Raw genomic sequence first — 21,701 nt, 5'->3', positions numbered from 1 at the left:
GCCCAAGCACCAGTGCTCTTTCACCTAAAATGTACCATTGTTTCCACAATTGGCCCACCCCTGGCCCACAGATAAGTCCCTTGTAAAAGGTACCAGTGGTACCAAGGGCCCTGTGACCAGGGAAGGTCCCTAAGGGCTGCAACATATGTTGTGCCACCCTAAGGGACCCCTCACCTAACACATGCACACTGCCTTTGCAGACTGTGTGTGTTGGTGGGGAGAAAAAGGCAAAGTCGACATGGCATCCCACTCAGGATGCCATGCACACAAAATACTGCCTATGGCATAGGTAAGTCACCCCTCTAGCAGGCCTTACAGCCCTAAGGCAGGGTGCACTATACCACAGGTGAGGGCATAGCTGCATGAGAAATATGCCCCACCAGTGTCTAAGTCTATTCTTAGACATTGTAAGTACAGTTGTAGCCATATTAAGTATATGGTCTGGGTGTTTGTCAAAAACGAACTCCACAGCTCCATAATGGCTACACTGAATACTGGAAAGTTTGGTATCTAACTTCTCAGAAAAATAAACCCACACTGATGCCAGTGTTGGATTTATTAACAAATGCACACAGAGGGCATCTTAAAGATGCCCCCTGTATTTTACCAATTGGTCAGTGCAGGACTGACTGGTCTGTGCCAGCCTGCTGCTGAGAGACGAGTTTCTGACCCCATGTGGTGAGGGCCTTTGTGCTTTTTGAGGACAGAAACAAAAGCCTGCTCTGGGTGGAGGTGCTTCACACTTGCCCCCTGCAGGAACTGTAACACCTAGCAGTGAGCCTCAAAGGCTCAGGCTTCATGTTACAATGCCCCAGGGCACCCCAGCTAGTGGAGATGCCCGCCCCCTGGACACAGCCCCCACTTTTGGTGGCAAGCCCAGGGGAGATAATGAGAAAAACAAGGAGGAGTCACACACCAGTCAGGACAGCCCCTAAGGTGTCCTGAGCTGAGGTGACCCCTGCCTTTAGAAATCCTCCATCTTGATTTTGGAGGATTCCCCCAATAGGAATAGGGATGTGCCCCCCTCCCCTCAGGGAGGAGGCACAAGGAGGGTGTAGCCACCCTCAAGGACAGTAGCCATTGGCTACTGCCCTCCCAGACCTAAACACACCCCTAAATTCAGTATTTAGGGGCTCCCCAGAACCTAGGAAACTAGATTCCTGCAACCTGAAGATGAAGAAGGACTGCTGACCTGAAGCCCTGCAGAGAAGACGGTGACACCAACTGCTTTGGCCCCAGCCCTACCGGCCTGTCTCCCCACTTCAAGAAAAACTGCAACAGCGACGCGTACCCCAGGGTCCAGTGACCTCTGAAGCCTCAGAGGACTACCCTGCATCTAAAAGGACCAAGAAACTCCCGAGGACAGCGGCCCTGTTCACCAGAAACTGCAACTTTGCAACAAAGAAGCAACTTTTAAAGACCACACGTTTCCCGCCGGAAGCGTGAGACTTTCCACTCTGCACCCGACGCCCCCGGCTCGGCCTGCGGAAAACTAACACCACAGGGAGGACTCCCCGGCGACTGCGAGCCCGTGAGTAGCCAGAGTTGACCCACTGAGCCCTCACAGCGACGCCTGCAGAGGAAACCAGAGGCTCCCCCTGACAGCGACTGCCTGCTTCAAGGAACCCGATGCCTGGAAACCACACTGCACCCGCAACCCCCAGGACCTGAAGGAACTGAACTCAGGTGCAGGAGCGACCCCCAGGCGACCCTCTGACTAACCCAGGTGGTGGCTACCCCAAGGAGCCCCCCCTGTACCTGCCTGCATCATTGAAGAGACCCCCGGGTCTCCCCATTGATTCCAATACAAAACCCGACGCCTGTTTGCACTCTGCACCCGGCTGCCCCTGTGCCACTGAGGGTGTCCTTTCTGTGCCTGCTTGCGTCCCCCCCGGTGCCCTACAAAACCCCCCTGGTCTGCCCTCCGAAGGCGCGGTTACTTACCTGCTGGCAGACTGGAACCGGAGCACCCTATTTCCAATGAAGCCTATGTGTTTTGGACACCACTTTGACCTCTGCACCTGACCGGCCCTGAGCTGCTGGTGTGGTAACTTTGGGGTTGCCTTGAACCCCCAACAGTGGGCTACCTTGGACCCAACTTTGAACCCTGTAAGTGTTTTACTTATCTGTCAACTTAACCTATACTTTCCTCCCCCAGGAACTGTTGAAGTTTGCACTGTGTCCAATTTTAAAATAGCTTATTGCCATTTTTGCCAAAAATGTACATGCTATGGTGATGATTCAAAGTTCCTAAGATACCTGAGTGAAATACCTTTAATTTAAAGTATTGTTTGTAAATCTTGAACCTGTGGTTCTTAAAATAAACTAAGAAAATATATTTTTCTATATAAAAACCTATTGGCCTGGAATTGTCTTTGAGTGTGTGTTCCTCATTTATTGCCTGTGTGTATACAACAAATGCTTAACACTACCCTCTGATAAGCCTACTGCTCGACCACACTACCACAAAATAGAGCATTAGAATTATCTCTTTTTACCACTATCTTACCTCTAAGGGGAACCCTTGGACTCTGTGCATGCTATTTCTTACTTTAAAATAGTACATACAGAGCCAACTTCCTACAATCATGGCTTAAAGTAAGGAGTAATTCTCTATACTTCTGGGGGACCACTAGTCTCCTGTTTGCCCCTGGTTTGGGGTCCCTTGCCTCAGTGTAGAGAACTCCATCCTCCCAGTAAACATTGTGAGTCCCACTGGTATCCCCTTGTTCTTGCCTGGCAGCAGTCTACCTTAGGCCCTCAAGAGTGGGACACTCTCTTTGTCCCTGGCACAACTCTTCTCTGGTGGGCCCACATGCCCATTGCAGTTCTGCCAAGTCAGGCAGAGCTTGTAGGGGAAGTGGCCCTCCCTCAGAGGTCAGATCCTTCCCCTCAGGTTTGGATTCCTCCTGATCCTCTGTGCTTGTGGGGGCTGGCAAGCCAGACACAGTGCCGTTTCTCTTCTTCTTGGAGGCTTGGCCCATTGTTCCAGGGTCCAAGTGTCCAGCACTTCCCTGTTGTGCTGCCTGTGACCTGGTCACAGCGCACACCCATTCAGGGAGGTCTAGCATCTGTGCATGGACCCTTCTCTCCACCTCTGACCATTCAGATGCTTCAAGATCATTTCCCAGCAGACACTCTACTGGGAGGGCAGGAGCTACAGCTACCTTCTTAGGGCCAGTCACACCTCCCCATTCCAGGCTCACCATGGCCATGAGATGGAGTTTGGTTCTGCTATCTGCATAGGTCACTTGGTGGAAGACACCAGGTAAGACCTGTTCTGGAGAAACCAGCTTCTCTGTGGCCATTGTCACACTGGCTCCTGTATCTCTCAGAGCTTCCACCTCAGTCCCATTGACTTTAGGCCTCTGCCTATACCTCTCCATGCTGGGAGGTAAAGTGGCCATAGTTGCAATTTCCACACCACCCACGGATACTAAGGTGACCTCTGTGTACCCTGATCCCAGTCCTGGGCCAACCTCCACCCCCATCCCTACCCTAGCAATCCCCTGGGATTGACCACCAGTGGGGGGCTTCTTGAAGCAGATAGCATCTCCTATTTTGTGTCCAGGTTGATGACACTCAAAACACTTGCCGGCCTTAGCAAGCTCCTGAAACTTTAACAGGATCATAATGCTTCCCCTGATACCATTTCCCCTTAGAAGTGGAATGACTCGGGGCTCCCCCACACTGATATGTTTTTGGGGACTCTTGTGAGGACTCCTTGGGCTTTTTGTCATCTTTGCCTTGGTTCTTCCCCTGTGAAGAACCATGTCCTCCCTTTTTCTGATCACCCCCTGGGAGTTTCTGGTTAACCCTAGTTCTTAACCAGTCATCTGCTGCCTCCCCCAGCTCTCTGGGTTTGGTTAACTTAGAGTCAACTAGATACTGGCTGAGCTTCTTTTGGACACAATTGGTTAGAAGGTGCTCCCTCATAATCAAATTGTACAGCCCCTCAAAGGTACTTACCTTGTTGCCCTGTATCCAGCCCTCTAGTGCTTTAACTGAGATGTCCACAAAGTCTACCCAGGACTGGGTGCTTGTCTTTTGGGTGTCCTTAAACTTGAGCTTATACTGCTCTGGGGTCAGCCCAAATATTTTAGTCAAGCATCTCTTCATACTGGGGTATGAATCTGCCTCCTCTCCTCTCAAGGTTAGGAGCCTATCCCTCCCAGAGCTGGGGACCAACTCCCAAAGAAGTGAACCCCAGTACTGAGGCTTGACTCTCCTCATCTGGAGGGCCCTCTCAAAGGCCCCCAGCCACTTGGCTATGTCATCCCTCTCTACATAGGCAGGAACCACCCCCTTGGGTAATCTGGGGAAACCCCCCCACCCATGGACACCTCAGCTTCTCTGTCGCTGCCACCAAGTCTTTTCTCTTCCCTTGCCCCCTTTTTCTCTTCTAGGGCCAGCTTCTGTGCTTCCAAAGCTATAAATGCTAGCTGGGCCTCCAGCTCTCTTTCCCTGAGGGAGAGGTTCTCTCCTCCTGAAGGGACCCCCTACCCCCAACTAGCTTTGGGTATGACCCTAGTAACTGTGTGCAGTGAGGACCTGTCTCCCTCGTCCTCACTTAGGCTCAGATGCCCTCCCCTGAGTGGTTGGAGCTAGCATCCTCCCCTGCTTCTTCCTCCTTTGGAGCTTCCTCTGAGTCTACCTCTTGGGCCTCAGCCCATGCTGTCAGGGATTTGATCAGGACATGCTTCCTGAGGTCAGTGGTTGCAGGCAACCCTTTTTCAGTACACAACCCCCTAAGCTGGACTACTGTCAGTGTGGGTAGGCTAGTCAGATCAAGCTCCATGGTTCCTAGATTCACAGGAAACAGTTTAAAAGTCCAAAACCAATACAGACGAATGTGGCAAAAATCAATCCCAGGAGGCAACATTCCTAAAAAATCCATTATTGCTGAAAGTGATTTTTGGAGGTTACATCTGGCTGAGCCCACCCACTGTTGTGGCTAAAAATCATAAACACACCCCTCTCCTGCCCTCTCCTAATCTAATCAAGGGGGCACCTAGTTGTCTGGGGTTGCAGGATGTGGGGGTGTTGCTGGGTTGCTCCAAATGTCCTTCTCTGCCTTTGAAGACCAGTTTGGCAGCCCCCCCCCTTCCTGCCTCACCATCTGCTGAGGGGAGATCCCCTCCCACAGGCACATCTCTTTGTGTGAAGCCAGGCCACTTCACACCTCATCAAGGCAGCCTGGCCAGGCCGCCAGAGGCTGGCCAATCAGAGCACAGCAGCAAAAACAATGCAGGGCTGAAGTTGGCAACCTTTCAGGTAAAGTTTAAAACTCTTTACCTGAACAAGTTATATTAAATCCAACAACTGAAAGTTGTGTGATTTATTATAACAATTAATTTGATACAAAACTCTTTGTATCTGTCACTTAAGGGGACTTTTAAAATTAAAATAAAGTCTCCCCATTCTAGCCTATGAAGGCCATTCACTACAATGAGGGAAAAATGAATTTGGCTGTTTTTGCCCCACCAGGGCTTATAAAACTATTTTTATAAGGTCCCTCTTATAGTTACATGGCACCCAGCCCTATGGGCACATAGGGCACACCTTAGGGGTGACTTATTTGTAAAAATAAGGTAGTTTAAGACTTTGGAACTGCTTTTAATTCCAAAGTCGAATTTGCATATAACTTTAATTTAAAAGCAGCCAGCAAGGCAGGCCTGCCTTTAAAATGACACTGGGCACCTCAGCAGTGCACCTATGGGTGCACTACGTATGCTGGGGTCTCTAAACCTACATGCCCTACCATATGCTAGGGACTTATAGGTAGGTTGACTTAGCCAATTATAATTAGCCAAATTTGCATATCCACTTTACACAGAGCACTGGCCCTGGGACTGGTAAGCAGTACCCAGGGCACAGCCAAGAGTCAGTAACCACCAGTACCTGTCCGGAAAGTGTGGGGGTGACAGGGCAAAAAGGAGGACTTTCTTACAGTTTCTTGTTCCAAAAAACGTAATTTAGGTTTTCTTAAAGTTAACGTGTAAGCCATTCTCTAAGTCATATGTAGCAAGGGCATTGAGTGATTGTTGAAATCTTACAGGCATCCTATCAATGCTGACTTGATTGTCCATGTAATATAATGGAATTGCTTTGACCAGGTCTACTTGTGGCAGAAAAGGTGTCCACAACTTGAAGTCATGGCTGTAAATCACCACAGATGTATTAAGCAAAGAAGGTAGCTTAATGCATCCTCAGGGTTCGCTGGACTCAATTGAGATACTGTGACTCCTATTAATTGTTCCAGCCCTTAATCCTGCAGCCCAGCTATGCTGCTGAAGATGATTTAGAAGAGTGGAGTTTACTGTATAGTACAATAGAATATACTGAGGGCTAACATCTTTATCTACATTCCCAAATGCTTTGCTTAAGTCCACAAATAGAGAGTCGAGCAGAATAGCACCCTTGGCTTTCCTGAAGTCTACAATACACAGTCTAGCAGAACCACACCACTGGCCAAAGACTTATCAGCCAGGAGTGTAAAGGTCACTACACTCTGTGTTATGGAACCCTTTTCTGGAGTCCAGTCAGAATAGGATGAAGAATATTGTTTTGCAGCTCCAATAATTCAGTACTTCAAGTATAATTTTGCAATTATCTCTGATGGCAGGGTATGAAATTGCCATGTAGTGCATCGACAATTTATGGCAGCAATCTCATTATATAAGAGTTCTTAGAATAGCTTCTCTGATTATGCCAGGGATAATATTATAGTAGGGGTTGAAAACTAGCAATTTCCTTATTTTGCCACCTTTACACTGGTCTACATGTTGGGACTGGATTAAGCAATAAGCAACAGTTCCAGGGTTGAAATGCCTTTGAGTGTGTGCAAACATACTAACGTGCATGTTTTAAGGATTTCCACCAGGTCTTCTCTAATCTTTTCCCATACTGAGAAAGGTTGGAAATTTACTTCTGACAAGGGCAGAAGTAAAACTTCTTCCAGTGGTTGTAGGGAAAGTGAACTTGTAAACGCTCAATAGATTTTTGCACGAGCAAATCTACACATGCATATTTGCTCATGCTAATATACAGTTCACAACTATTTTCTAGGAGTACAATTTCCTGGTATACTTCTGTAAATTCTTGTACATGAAAACCATAATTCTGCACTAATGCAAAGACATTGGGTGCACTTTTGTGACTTTGGTTAAGAATTGGGCCCCTAATTAAGTCTGGTGTTAACCAAGACCTTTTCTTTTATACAAATTCTAGTTCTCTCTTTATCCATCTAAAGTCTGGCATTAATGTGATTTTTAGCATTCTGCTCTTTCACAAGGAGCATATTAGCACACAAAGTAGTTTTGTTCAGTGCCAGGAACTACTGTGGCCATGTGTGCTTTTTCAGACCAAAAATATTTTTGCCTTTTTCCCATGTTTGTTACAATGGTGAGGGCCTGACAGCTCTCACAACAATAAAGCTTATTTATTTTAGTGTTCCCCATAATGAAGTTGAAACTGGCTACACTGATTTTCCATTATGAATATTTTTTGGAAATAGTAGGATACATCAACGCATTTTACTAAATGATGCTTCAAAGACATGGTACCTAGCATTTCACAGTAAGTTAGCAAAACCATTTTTCTCCTAGTTGCATTTTTTCCTGTACATTTTTCTTTGAAAGCAAAGAATCATCAGTACTGCTTCTAAGCTTCTGCAAACATTTGCATCTAATCAGAGAGCATCCTGGGAGCATTATACGTAGCATCATATTGTTAAACTTTTCAAATGTGTGTGTACACATTTTTGTACTGGAACCACTGTCAGTGGTGCAGTCCGAGCTTCCAAAAATGTATTTAGAACACTCACCCTAATAATTGCATTAATGAACCATAGATACAAGTTAAAACAGCATTCACATACGGACGCAAATATTACCTTAACTGCAGACAGTTCCCTTCCCCTTAAACTAGCAACCAAAGCGTTTGTGCTGCAGGGGGCCTGGACCTACTTGTACCAAGGGCAAAATAGACATGAACACTTGTTGTCTTTGATCCCAAACAATATGTCCTGGGTGACAGGCTATAGGAATTCCACACCCCAGTATACCCACCCTCAGAAGCCACAAGAGTCAATTGATGATTTTGTTTCAAGACTACGAAAGTTATCCATCAAGTTTCAGTTTGGACAAATGAATGATGAACTAATAAGGGACCAATTTATAGTACAATGTAGGATTAAAAAAATCCAAGAAAGCTTCTGGGCAGAGAAAAATCCCTCTTTGAAGGATGCCATACAGATTGCTGAAATAATGGAAGAGTCAGAGTTTGGCATACGAGAGATGGGCAAAAGAGACACCAATGCTGGGATAGGTGGGGTGTCCTCCATACACAAAGAAGAAGTAGAGCAAGATAATGTGGGTGTGTAAAATCTTTAAGGGAAGAATGTGAAAAAATCTCAAAAAAGCAAATCCTCAAAAACAACCCCAAAAGAGTTGTTTTAGGTGTGGAAGTTACTTAGTTGCCACATTTTCTGTAGTGCAATGCGACCACACCAAGGGCCAGATGTAGGTAGCGTTTTGCATGGCACAAACTGCGAAAATCGCAGTTTGCACCATGCAAAACGTGCATCGCGATGCTCATTCCCATTTTGCGAGTTGGTGCCGACTCGCAAAATGGGAATGCGACTCGCAAATAGGAAGGGGTGTCCCCTTCCTATTTGCGACTCTCATGGCGATGCTAAATTGCTTTGTGACCGCAAAAGCGGTCACAAAGCAATTTGCAGTTACCACCAGTGTCACACTGGTGGTAACCCATTTGCAAAAGGGAAGTGGTCCCCATGGGACCCCTTCCCCTTTGTGAATGTTGCCATACATGTTTTTTCATAGCAGGCAGTGGTCCAATGGACCACTACCTACTCTGAAAAAACGAGACCAAATGGTTTTGGTATTTTTTTGTATTGCAATTCGTTTTCTTTTAAGGAAAACGGGCTGCAATACAAAAAAAAACTGCTTTATTTAAAAAGCAGTCACAGACATTGAGGTCTGCTGTCTCCAGCAGGCCACCATCCCTTTGAGTGCAGGGAATCACAATGGGGTCGCAAATCATCTCATTAATATTAATGAGGTGGGTCTTTGCGACCCCATTGCGATTCGCAGACGGTGTCTGAGACACCATTCTGCATCCGATTTTGCGATTCGGAAATTGTGAGTCACACCATCTTGCAATTTCCGAATCGCAAAATCGGAAATTGCTACATCTGGCCCCAAATCTTCAACCATTCTTTGCACATCTTTGCCACTCTGAAGTTCCATCGAGACAGTACCTTTCACCAACCGGTTGGCTCTTTCCACAAGACCGTTACCTTATGGGGTGTAAAGAGCAGCACATTTGTGTATGATGCCACACTTACTTAAAAATTCCTTAATTTCAAATGAAGTAAGTTGTGTGTCATTATCTGTAATGAGAATCCTAGGAAATCCTTCCTCCTGAAACACTCTTTCTAGTATGCAGATGGTATTCCTAGTTGTCACATCTCTCATGAATTTCACCACCAAACACTTGGAATGGGTATCAATCATGACAAGGGCATATCTCAAATCAGATCCCAACGCATACAAAGGCCCTATAAAATTCATGCACACACTGCACCATCGCTTCCCAGGATCCTCAATATGTTCTTTCTCCGATTTTACACCAGTTTTCAACCTCTTCCTACTCTCCTTACAGGCCTGACACTTCAAAATTCAGTTTGTGACCTTCTCATCCATACTGGCCCCCAAAAGCTTTCTTGTAATCTTTTCTTTCTCCTTCTCCAGCCACAGCTTCATCCACTTCACAATCATAGGCACTCACCCAATCACCACCAAGAACCACAGAGCTGACTAACGCAGCTGGAGCAAAGTAACAGGAACACAGTGGACACAGACCCTCACCCCATTCAGTCCTAAAGCTTCATCCAACCCTGACTAGGGCATCCTGAACTTCTCCACCTGGATCACTGAATGTGCGGATAGAGCTGCCCCACTGAAACCATCCAGAACCAATAAAACTGTAAAACACGTCAGCTGGTACACCCTGGAGCTCAGAGACACCAAGCGCAGCTGTTAGAGACTGGTGAAAGAATGGCGATCCACCAGGTATCCCCTCTGACAGAACCACTCCAAAACTAGCCCTCAACAACTACCACCAACAAATTAAAGAAGCCAAGGAATCAGCCATCCTAGATGAAAGGCACAGACACTGGCCCTGGGGGATTTCCAATCCAAATATGTTTCCCTGCCATGTGGAGTTCCCCATGGGTCATCACTCAGTCCCATGCTTTTCAATATTTAGGCAGCCCCACTGGCTAAACGAATTCTATCTTACGGTTTTACCTCAGCAGCATATGCTGACGATACACAGATTGTGGTTTCAGTCCCAGGTAATGCCGATGAAGTAGCTGAAATGTTTATTAACTGTATGAATGCAATAGCTGGATAGGTGACCTCTAATTGTCTGAAACATGATTCAGATAAAACTGAAGTACAAATTTTTGGTAAAGAGCCTACTTTTGGGGGCCATTCTTGGTTGGCCCTTAGGATAAGAATCACCTCCAATTCCGACCTCAAAGGTAAGAAACCTTCGGGTCTTTTTTGACACAGATTTATCTTTTAACAAGCAGGTCAACAAGCTTTCATCTTCCTGCTTCTTACAATTGAAGATTATAAAGAAGGTGCTTTCTTACATTTCTTTTGAGCATCAAAAATCTGTAATGTTGTCTGGGGTCATGTCAAAGATCGATTACAGTAATGCCTTATATATGGAGGCAGTAGAAGCAGTTTTTAAAAAATTACAGAGACTGCAAAATTCTGTTTCACATCTCCTGAAGAAAGTGCAAAAAGTTTATGTCAGTAGAGAATGTGATACAATATCTCTGTTTGCATATTTCCTTTAGTTTTATTTTTCACCATCTTAGGTGTAGTGACAGTCACACACTTGCTCCCTTGTTTACATATCGCTTCTAGTGGTCTGACATTATTCTAGGAGGCTCTCCCAGTACGTCTAGATCATTAGCACCAAGACACCCTCAGGTATTTGTGCATTTTATAAATCCCGCTTCATTCATTCATTCATCACAACCCGCATTGACTCAGCAACCAAGCTCACACAAGAGTTTTCTAGTCAGACAGCCACAGAGAACATCCACCCTTCCAAAGAACTCTGTGACACCCTCTTAGACTACTTCCACAGCAAGATTGCCACCATATAGAACAATTTCGACCGCACGCTCACATTCCAACCTCAGCTCTATTGACCTCTCCAGTGCACACCAACAGAAAAAACACCACATGGTCACCGCACACCACACAATCCACCTCTGCTATCATATCATCCATCTACTCCGGAGCACCCTCCGACCTGTGCCCCACCACCTGTTCAACCTCGGAAGCAACCTCATCAGCACAGAACTCACCAGCATCCTCAACACCTCCACCTTGGCAGTTTATCCGGACAAATAGAGCCATGCGGAAATCAGACCCTTCCTGAAAAAAACATCCACTGACCCCAGTGAACTCAGAAATTACCAACCCATCTCTCTTCTCCCATACCCTGCCAAAGTACTCGAGAAGGCCATCACTCAACAGCCTACCTGCTGCCTGGAAGAAAACAGCCTACTGGACTTCTCCCAATCAGGTTTCTGCTCCAACCAGAGCACCGAGACCGCACTCATCACTGCCACAGACGACATCAGAGCACTAATCGATCATGGGAAAAGGGCCGCCCTGATCCTTCTCGACTTATAAGTTGCTTTTAACATCGTCTCCCACCAACCATCTTGGCATACAAGATGACACCCTAAAATGTATCACCTCCTTCCTGACAGCACACACTGAGAGCATCTGACTACCTCCCTTCATCTCCACACCCAAGAACATAATTTGCGACTTACCCCAAGGCTCATCCCTCAGCCCCATGTTGTTCAACACCTACATGATCCGCCTTGCCGACATCGTCAAATCCCAAGGACTCAACATCATCTCCTACTCCGATGATACTCAACTTATCCTCTCGCTCACTGAAGACCCCACCACCATCGGAATAAACCTCCGCAATGCCATGAACAACGTAGCAGATTGGATGAAAGCAAACTGCCTAAAACTGAACTCCAACAAGAAGGAAGTTGTAATCATTGGAAAAAACATTTTGATATAGGAGCATAGCTGGTGGCCAGCCAAACTCAGACCCACTCCCACACCAACAGACCACGTGTGCAACATTGGCATCTTCCTTGACAGCAAACTGACCATGAAGCAGCAGATCAACGCAGTTTCCTCCTCCTACTTCCACACCCTCCACATACCCCGCAGAATCTTCCAGTGGGTCCCAGCTAACACCTGAGACACTGCCATCCAGGCTCTCGTCACTAGCCACCTCGACTATGGCAGCGCTCTCTATGGCAGCATCTCCTCACAGCTCCTAAAGAAACTCCAGACAATACAGAACACCGTACCCAGACCCATCCTGGACCTCCCCAACAGCATCCACATCACCCCCCCACCTCAGAAACCTCCTCTGGCATCCATGCATGCCTACAAAGCCCTGCACGGTCAAGGATTGGACTACATCAAGCACTGCATACACTTCCACCAGCCTGCTGGACACCTCCACACCTCCTCTCAACACAGGTTTCCAAAATCCGTGTCAGTTGCAGTGGTGGCAGCTAATTCTCCTACATCGCCGCCAAAGGCAGAAACGATCTACCCCTCCCCATTAAAACTGCACTCTTGCTGGCAGACTTCAGGAAGAGACGCAAGACCTGGCTTTTTGAGGGAGACATTGCACCCCAGTGCCCAGATACCCCCAGGGGTGACAGTGCCGCACTCTATAAATGACTGATTGATTGAATGACTGATTCTGTGTGAGAGTTTGCCCTAAATGCCCTTCATGAGCCAAAGACACAATACTTTTTTTCAAACCCTGCGGCAGTATGAATTTGCCACACCTCATAACCACTTGTTGACCACTCAAAGATTATTCATCTAAGATCTTTAAATATGGCCTCACATCAGGCGCAACTGTACTTTCTCTCCTACTGCTTTTACAATTAAATCCTTATCCTTTTTAACACTTCATCAACTTCCATTTCCTTCTTCCATTCCTCCTTGGTAATTGTTCTATCGCCATTATTCTCAAAGTCAGTCAACCACGCTACAGCTCCTTCAAGGTCGTTAGATACCACTGCTTCCTTGTCAGTGATTCTAATGAAAGATATGAGTGTTCTTCCATCCTGGAATATACTTCACTTTATACCTAAATTCTTGTAATCTTGCCGCTAACCTTACAAGCCTAGCTTGCCCTTTCCCTGCGCCTCCTGCTGGGAGTGTTAACAGCGGTTATGCACACACCAATGGGCAGCAATCAAATTCTCTTCAGAAATACAGTGGTACAGTGACTCATGGTAATTTCATTTTAAACCATTTTATGGTACAACAAAGCTAGGAAACTTGTATTTACTGTGGTGATGTGCAAATTAGATACCAATGCAGAGCAGTAATTGTTTCTGAACATTTAAACATTTGAACATTCTTGTGATTATTGATTAATTTATTTCATATACGTTTGGATATAACCACTATTGTTGTCCATTGTAACCAGAAGTTAAGACAGAAAAGTTATACACTCTTAGGGCTACCACATATGTGTGTTTTTACTTCCATATATTCACCTAAAAACCAAAGGTTACAGGGACGTTATAGTTATGTTCTAAATTTACTCACACAAAACCAGAGAAATTCAGCAGTTTTAGTTAGAGCCATTTCAAGTATCTATCACGTGCGGTTTGAGGTAACTATAACTCGAGCCCCCTCCATGCACAGTTTTTTCTTCAATAATTTTACTGCTAAAAGTTAATTGATATTTTTATTGAAGTTATAAAAGTTGTCATGAGTGCTGTAATACGTGTCATACCCAGAGAGACAGGCCCTGGGGCCAAACCCCCATGACCGCCCAACCCCGAGCTGTGCATGGCCTTTGGCCCTATGCGGCTGGATATGGACGCAGGACCTGCCTCTCTGGGTGTGAGAATAGGTGTGAGAGGGTGTCTTTGGGTGTGAGAGTGGGGGTGAGAGTGTCTCTGTGAGTGGGAGTGTCTGTGTGGATCTGGGGTTGGGTGTGTAAGACTCTGAGTGGGTCTGGGAGTGGGTACATGAGTGTCTAAGTGGGTCTGTGAGAAGGTGTGTGAGTGTTTGAGTAGGTCTGTGAGTGGGTAGATGAATCTCTGAGTGCATCTGTGAGTGAGTGCATGAGTTTCTGAGAGGGCCTTTGCATGTGCTCATGAGTCTCTGAGTGGGTCTGTGAGTGGGTGCGTGAGTGTCTGACTGTCTGTGAGTGGTTATGTGAGTGTCTGTGTGGGTGTGTCAGTAGCTGTGTGAGTGACTCAGCCACAAAAAAACCTCACCTGCCCCTTTATCCAACAAGAGTCCATACCTTTGCCCAATATTTGTACCCAAGTAGAGTTCTTTCTGCCTCCATGGGTAAATGTCGATTATGTATTCTACACTACAGCTGTGTAATGGAGCCGAGGAAATGTCACCAGTGACCTTGTACGCATTTTGGCAACATGATTGTTCCTGTTGCCTCTTTCGCTAGAATTCTGTGATAACATGAATCCTCCTCTGCAACAAGACTACAAAGGGGTACATTTCCACCAAGCCATGTTTTTTCCTCTTATCTGTATGACTTAAGTGCTTCTTTGTTTTTGACCTCTTATTCCTTGGCAACAAGAATGTGCCACCAAAATCATTGGGAAATGCACTGGGAGGCCCGTTGGTAGGTTGTCCATTATCCTGGTAAAATGGGGGAAGATCTTTGCTTTTTACTAGCTGACTACTACTAAGTGGACAGTTCGGGCCAAGTGGGTGCACCTTCCAGGTGTTTTGCACATTTGCATACTTGTAACAATTTAAAGGGAGAACCATGGACTCTAGGGGAGGAGGGCCACCTTCATTTCAGACCCACTATCCCATCCCCACGGCCTGGCCATAAACAAATGGAGGAGGGAGCCTACATGTCCCACCTCCCTGAGCCGGTTTTGGCCCCAGGGACCCCATCCCTCAGTGCTCGGCCTAAATTCAGTGGGGGTCAGAGACCCCCTCCCCAGGCCAATTTCTGGACATGTCTCCTGGGTTCCTCCCATGGCACCCAGTGCGCAGTGGGGCCACGGGTGGAAGCCCCAAGGCACCTGTGGTCCCAACTGGCTCACCGTCTTCTCTGGGAGCCGTATTGCTCTTGCACACAGGGAGCTGCTAAATATGAAGCTTTCTGTGTGCAAGTGCAATCGTTTCAACATTTACTTTAGGCTCGGAGAGGTCCTCAGGGTCAGGAGTCTGCAACAGACTCCCTTCACTATTTAATTTCAACTACGGGGAGGTGGCGGTCTCCCAGGCTGCGGTGGGTCACACAACCCCCACTTAATTGGAATAAATTCCCCTGAGGAGGGGACGGTACCTGGGGCTGCAGAGAGACACGCAGTCCCCCCTGCATTCATTTCACATTTAGCCCCAGGCAGGTGGCGGTCTCCAGGTCCTGCCTCATTATAACATAGGGCCAGATTTACAAGGCCCTAGCTCCTCCTTGTGCCTCACCAATGTCATTTTTTTATGCTAATGTTGTTCAAGAAGACAATTTTCACCGCACCATATTTACAAAATGGTGCAATGCATACATTGTGTCACTTTGCGACCCCTTGTGCCACATTATGCATGCGTCAGGCATAATGTATGCAAGGGGGCATTCTAGCATTAGGAGGCCTGCAAAAATGCTGCAGTGAAATTTACAAGATTTCACTGCCCTATTTTTGCCATCATTTTTAACGCCTGCTCAAGGTGACGCACCAATTTTAATCAATGGGCCTTCTTGCACTTTGCTGCACTAGCGTCAAAACTGTTGACGCTATTGGCCTAACGTGCACCATGGTGCTCCGTATTGTAAATACGGTGCACCCAAAGTGTCGTTAGGTGGGCCAGCGGTGACGCAAGAAAACTGGTGCGCTAGTTTCTTGTAAATATGCCCCTTAGGCTCATAGTTATACTTTTTTAGCGCTGCATTTGTGTCATTTTTTTTACACAAAAGTGGCGCAAACTTACAAAATACAATTGTATAAATACAATTGTATTTTGTAAGTTTGCGCCGCTTATGCGTCAAAAAGCAGCGCAAATGCGTCACCAAAAAAGTATAAATATGGGCTTAAGTGTCTTACACTGGGGACGTTGTGATCCCCGGGGCTATGGGGCAACACGTGGACCCCAGCATTCATTTCATATTTAGCCCCATCGAGGTGGCGGTCCCCGGGTCTATGGGGGGGGCTTGTATGGCAATTACTGTTTTGCCCTGGGGAGGTGGTGGTCCGTGGGGTATACGGGACCAGCGGCTCATCTTGCATATTTCAGCCTCATTGCCCGGGTAGGTGGTCATCCCCGGGGCTAATGTAAGCCCAAGGAGGGAGGCCCCACATGCCCCCTCCTTTTTTAAGCCCCCAATACTCCCGGGACCTGGCCCACCTGGGGGCTAAATAAAAGAAAAGGCTGGGAGACCACCCTTTTAAAAAAATCAAAAAATCTTGGAAAATCCTCATATCCAGCCGCGTTTTATTCAGAGATTATTTTAAAAAAATGCTTTTCAGCCCTAACTTTTTGTGTGAAGTTTTTGAAGTATTGGCAGCCAATCAGATATCAGCACGGGAATAGTTGGATCCACTGAGGATCCGTGTTCCTAGATATCTATATTTTTTAAACTCTAATATCTCATAAACTACTGAATGAATTTACACTGAATTACAAAAGCATTCTTTCTGGGCCTATTGCGAGCTTTCTGCCAAATTTGGTGTAATTCCGTCCTGTGGTTCGGACTGTAGTCATGTGCAAAATCCCTATAGGAAAATGCATGGGGAAAACACATTTTCGGCCCCCCTTTTTCTCAGCCCCTGCTTGAGAGATCACTGCAAAACTTTAAAGACAACAGCTGAACCTACTGAAGTATAAGTTTAGAAAATTTCATGAAGATTCATCAAGCAGCGCCAAAGTTATTAGCAAAACAAAAAATGCTCTTCCGATGGAAACCAGGTACTAACTATACCTACCTACTGGCAACCACCTGTAGGTTTTTCATTTATATATATATATCACAGTCCAGCTCGTTATAGACCTCTGCTCCCGAAGAGGGGTGGGGTGACAGACCAGACAAGCACTCCGGTCTAAAATTAATAGTCCAAAAAAAGTATAAAACACCCACTCAGGCACGGATGCGATAATATGTATATTTTCAGTGCTGTTACATAGTTATTATGAACCTAGTATTTTTTTGCATTGCAATTATGCAGTCTGTTACATCTCCTCCTTTATTATTGGAATTGTCAGGGGAACCACCAATAAGGAGGGTGCGGGTGGTTTTATGCTTTTGAAACATATTTGGGACAATTGGGACATCAAGGCTTAGGGTTCAACGGAAAAAATGTTTGCTTTTGCATTCATTAGGTTTTGAAGAAAGGTCTATTTTTAAGCATCTGCCAGAAATACCATAAAATGAGATTGAAGACGTGGATGAATACACATGAGCAGTAAGTAACTTCAAGCTACGTTTTAACAAACAGCCCAGGTTAATGGCCTTAAGGCACAATTTCTTCAAGAGGGAAAAAGGGGCAGATTTAAGAGCCCCTTTCGCCACAGTAGCACCGCCTTAGCATCATTTTTTGATTCTGAGGCAGCGCTAATGTGGCCTTTTCCCTGCGCCAGATTTACAAAGTGGCGCAATGCATGCATTGAGCCACGTTGTAACCCCTTGCACCGTTTTGTAACCCCATGCGCCACATTATGCCTGCATCAAGGTTAATGTATGCCAGAGGGGTGTTCCCCCGCTAGGGGGGGGGCAAAAACATGGCGCAAAGAAATCTAACAGATTTCTTTGTGCAATTTTTTGTGGCATTTTTAATGCCTGTACAGAGCAGGTATTAAAAGGAGACACACCATTATTTATAATAGCCCTCAATGTGCTTTGCATGATTAGCTTCACAGTTTTTGACTGTAATCCTGCAAAGCATCAAACTAGCATCAAAAAGTTTTAATCTAGTTCCCTAACTACGGCCATGGTGTGCCGTATCTTAAATATGGTGCACACATGGTGGCATTAGGGGGGCGCTAAGGGGCGCAAGAAAAGTGGCGCTGCATTGGATGCAGCAGCACATTTCTCAAATCAGGCCCAAAGTGCAGAGGCAAATATTGATGCTTACATTTTAGAATTGTGCAGGTTGATTGCTGAGTGTCAATACAACAATTTTACTGATCAACTTATTAGAGATCAGTTTGTGTGACATTGTAAAGGCAAACAAATTAGGCAGAAGATGCTAGCGTTAGGAAATCCATTGCTTGATGAAATTGCAAAAAGTATTGAAATTTCCCAAATTTCTGCAAAAGAATTTGATGATAAACCTGTGGATGCAGTGAATGCCATAAAAGTGGGACGGGCTCGTCAACCAGTTACATATAATAGAAAAAAGGGTGCACCCAAAGTCAGAGGTGAAACTCTGCCCACAACAAATACTAACCAGTGTTACAGATGTGGAAATCCTCCTCATTTTAAAGGTAGCAAATGTCCTGCTGCTAATGTCATTTGCAATTACTGTGAAAAAGAGGCATTTTATGAAAGCTTGTCTAAAGAAAAGAAATTCAAACAATCTATTGCCTGTGTAGCTGAATTAGAGTCTGATTCAGTTATAGATTTGAGTGGTATGAGAGATATGGTGGTTGTGCTTCGAGATGAAGTTATCTCTGCTGCTATAGAACATATCGTAGTGGGGGAGGAACCCAGGGTTGGTGATCCAGGCCTGTGTGTTGACCCTGCAGTGGATATTAAAGAGGGGAACAAAGCATTGAAATTGTTGGTAGGTTCTGGAGCTTAGATCACTGTGATAACACAATGTCTATTTACTGACATGTGAGTTGTCAAGTCCTTACTACCTCCAGACATGTCTCTCCCTTATGAAGGAAGATCAAGGGAAGGGTTATGTAGCTGTAAAAAGCTGGTTTCATCAAGGGCTGTTTGGAATGGTCCTCAAACCAAGAGCCACGGAACAAGTTTTGGTTATGGATGGTGAGGATACTGAGGTTGACTGCAGCAATATATTTCCTACAGTGTTTGGTGATTAATTGGGTAGTATACGTGGATCCAAACAAAAGATAATAGTAAAAGAGGGGGCCATGTTGATTAAACATAATCTCAGAGGTGTTACTTTCAGTATCAAAAAAGATCTTGAAAAAGAACTCAAGTTTCTTTGTGAGCAGGGTTATTGAGCCAACCATGTCCTCACTCTAGCTTGCGCCTTTAGTTGTGGTGTGTAAGAAGTGAGGTCAATTGTGTGTTTGTGTTGATCTCTAAATAAAGAGATTTGGGTGGATGTCTATCCTTTGCCCAAGATTTCTGATTTATTTGCAAGTACTGCAGGAGACACTGGCCCTCATTACGACCCTGGCGGTATAGAACCGCCAGGGCCGCTGGACGGGGAGGCACCGGCGACAGGCCGGCGGTGCCCCGCGGGGCATTCTGACCGCGGCGGCTTAGCCGCGGTCAGAGAAGGGAAACCGGCGGTCTCCCGCCGGTTTCCCGCTGCCCCCAAGGAATCCTCCAAGCTGCGCCGGCTTGGGGATTCCGACTCCCCCTCCCGCCATCCAGTTCCTGGCGGTTCTCCCGCCGGGAACCGGATGGCGGGAGGGGGAGTCGCGGGGCCCCTGGGGGCCCCTGCAGTGCCCATGCCAACGGCATGGGCACTGCAGGGGCCCCCGTAAGAGGGCCCCACAATGTATTTCACTGTCTGCCTTGCAGACAGTGAAATACGCGACGGGTGAAACAGCACCCGTCGCTCCTTCCCACTCCGCCGGCTCGATTACGAGCCGGCTTCATCGTGGGAAGGGAGTTTTTCCCTGGGCTGGCGGGCGGTCTTTTGGAGACCGCCCACCAGCCCAGGGAAAAACTCATAATACCCTCTGCGGTCTTTTGACCGCGGAGCGGTATTATGGAGGGCTGAATTCTGGCGGGCGGCCTCCGCCGCCCGCCAGAATCAGAATGAGGGCCACTGTCTTTTCTAAACTTGATCCTGCAAGTGACTATCATCAGCTAGAGCTCCATCCAGATTCAAGGCATTTTACTGCTTTATTTCTCATGTTGAAGGATATTGAAGGAGTTCTAGTTTTCCACAATGATGTGTTGGGTTTTGCCAAAGATGTTCGGTCCCACAATGTTGTTCTCCAAAAGGTTTGGCAAAATTTCATGGATCACGGAGTTGCCTTAAAGAAAGAAAAATGCACGTTTTTCTGCAGCGAAGTAAAATATCTTGGTCATGTAATTTCCAAAAAAGGGCTTGAACCCAAACCTGGCCTAGTAGAGTCCGTTGTTGTAGCACCACCTCCTTCTGATAAAGGGGGTGTTAAATAATTTCTTGGTCTGTGCAAGTTCTACTTGTGGTTTATTCCAGAATTTACCAGTAAAGTTAGACCCACCAATGATTTATTGAAAAAGTGGTCTAGATTTATCTGGTCTGATGAATGAGGCTCTTAAATTGTTTGATCCCAATTTGCCTTGCTGTATCACTGTTAATGCCAGTTAAGTAGGTCTTGGTGCTATGTTAACAAAAAGGATGGAAGAAATTAGTATACCATAAGTTTTGCATCCAGAGTACTTTGAGAGGCAGAATTACAATACTCTGTAATTGAAAAAGAGTTGTTGGAGTGCTGTTGGTCCATAGAAGAGTCCTGCACATACGTGTGGGGAAAGCACTTTCAATTGCAAACTGATCACAAACCTTTAGTTAATATTCTTAGTGGGGCGTAGCAAGTGCTGTCCTCCTTGTTTCACTTTGACATTGAGCATATTCATGGTGGGAAGAACTTTAGAGCAGATTTTCTTTCACATTATCTCTGTGAGAATGATGTTTGCGATGATAGAAATGAAAAATTTACAGGTTTATTGTAAGAGTATATTGAAGATTGTCTTGTAGCTTCTTTAGATATCCCAGAAGTAAATGTTTGCTCAGAAGAAGAATAGAAAGAAGCTATGTCGAAAGACTAGGTGTTACAACAAATCTTAGAGTTAGTCAAAAAGGGTTGGCCTAGAGGGAAGGGTCTTTCACCATTGTTACAAGCATATTACAAAATAAGTGATGACATTTCTGTGGAGGATGGTATGGTGTTGAGGTCAGACAAGTTTTTTTTCCCTGCATACCAGAAGGAGTAGCATTTTAAGAAATCCTCCTGATGAACAACTTGAATCGTCTCTTACTAATGTGCATGCACACAAGAGTAATTTTGGTCGCTGAAAATTTACTCTTATGTAGATTGCGTTCTGGAGAGATGTGTGGTATGTAGATTGGCTGACAAAAGTTTGAAAGTACCCACTCCACCTGTAATGCCTATGGAATGCCTATCTGGTACTTGTATCAAGTTGGGTATTGATATCATGGGACCTTATGATGCATTACTGGGAGGTTCCAAATTTATAATGGTTTTGATGGACTATTTTTCTAAATGACCTGAGCTCAGAATGGTCACAGAGCCATTGATATTACTATACTGGAGTTTCTAAGGGTAATTTTCCTTAGGGAACATTTTCCTGAAGCAATTGTTTCAGACAAGGGCACCCGGTTTGTAAGTATAAAGTTTCAGTCTTTTCTTCTGCAAACCAATGACCTTGTAGAGAAAATGAACGGGCTGTGGGTGAAT

The sequence above is a fragment of the Pleurodeles waltl genome, chromosome 1_1 (assembly GCF_031143425.1).
Source record: "Pleurodeles waltl isolate 20211129_DDA chromosome 1_1, aPleWal1.hap1.20221129, whole genome shotgun sequence".
Taxonomy (NCBI): domain Eukaryota; kingdom Metazoa; phylum Chordata; class Amphibia; order Caudata; family Salamandridae; genus Pleurodeles; species Pleurodeles waltl.
The sequence above is the reverse complement of the archived record's forward strand: the minus strand, read 5'-3'. Positions refer to the sequence as shown.